General features: G+C 41.8%; 1 long non-coding RNA gene across 1 annotated transcript in view; it reads left to right on the forward strand.

The window, feature by feature from the left end:
* Positions 1 to 7: 7 nt before the first annotated feature.
* Positions 8 to 1,424, forward strand: part of LOC122191813 — a 2,992-nt gene continuing 1,575 nt past the window's right edge. The window contains exons 1-2 of the long non-coding RNA XR_006182466.1: positions 8 to 782; positions 1,266 to 1,322. This is a non-coding gene — a long non-coding RNA (uncharacterized LOC122191813). The remainder of the gene's footprint in view (positions 783 to 1,265; positions 1,323 to 1,424) is intronic.

Here is a 1,424-nt window from a genome sequence, read left to right on the forward strand (position 1 = left end):
CGATCTGCTCTACCTGCACTCACACAGATCTGCATGACTTGTCTTCATTCTTCCAGGGCTTTTGAAAAATCTGACATATGTATGTTAGCAAAGCAGCCTTAACATTTATTAGTAAAAGAGATTTCTATAAGGGGGCTTAGATTTACTTTTCCTCTGAAAAGCATCTTTAGAAATATCCTGCAATCTGCAGGAAGCCAAGGCTGAGCAGAAGAGAAAAGCACTTCCAAGTCTTCCAAACGAGACATGAATTACAGCCATCTTGACTGTTTGTTGACCTAAACTGGACCTGAACCTCTTGATCCAGGCTGAGCAATAGCCAGAACTGAATCCAAGCTCAAGCAGAAGGGATGTTGCTGACTGAATCCCAAAATGCTACAGTAGAATTGGAAACCAGCAGGAGCACAACTGTCCCGCAGAGTTTAGGAAATTGTACGTTTTTTCCTCTTCCAAAACCTGGAACTCGTGCAGTTTTACAGCTTCTGTAGGAAAGGACCTTGTGATAGATCCCATCTGTGCTGTAAGAAGTATTGTTTGGGGTGGAGAGCATCACTGTTCAGAGCAATTGATCCCTTGGGCATCTTCATGGGTGCCAGATTTAGAGCCACTGACAATGTCTGCTGTTTTAAATGTCAGGCACCCACTGCATGTACAGCTGAGTGTGGACCTGGAGGAAAGTGATTCTGCACAAACTGATGAGCTTTGTGACCCACCTCTTTGAACAATCCCCTTACGTGTGTTTCAGCCCAACGTGTGTGGAAGAAGTGTTCCACAAAGTTTTCCTGGTGAGTTACAGGAGTAAGTAACTGATGAGTTACAGGAGCAGCAGCATGTTATGATGGGAACATTCTGAGTCTTGGGTGGGAGAAATTTGAGGTAGCTGGAAAACTGTAAGGTCAGCAATGTTCTGGGCTGTTGCTTAATAAAAACATTCATCCAGGATGGTGCTATTGTGAGAATACTGATAGCAAAAGTACATAAATTGACACTAGCACTTCCAGTGTGGTTATCATTATGTAATTAACAGGCTTTATTTCTCGTGGTTTTTTGCTGTTTTTGTTCTGTTGTTATCTTATAGCTACTTTTATTTCAGATATATAGCAGCGAGAATCTTTCCACTCCCTGTGTGCTGTCCCATTTAGTTCCCACCATTCATTTCATCGCATCCCATACATGCCATTCTTCCACTGAGCTTGATTAATGCCAGTTTCTCTGCAGTCATTCCCTCAGCATGAGTAAGATGATGACCATATTTCCTCTTTATACAGGAGAGTATCAGGGCAGGGGATAAGGAGACAACTGGAATTGCTGAGGAAGAGAGCGAGGTACGTATGAGCAGCCTCAGGAATTTGGTTGTGCTTTAATATCTTCAAGAGGAGCGTGGCAAAAATATATATATATATATATATATATATATATATATATAT

Source organism: Lagopus leucura, unplaced genomic scaffold, assembly GCF_019238085.1.
Source record: "Lagopus leucura isolate 7727_CA_CO unplaced genomic scaffold, USGS_WTPT01 27930-0_obj-0_obj, whole genome shotgun sequence".
NCBI lineage: Eukaryota > Metazoa > Chordata > Aves > Galliformes > Phasianidae > Lagopus > Lagopus leucura.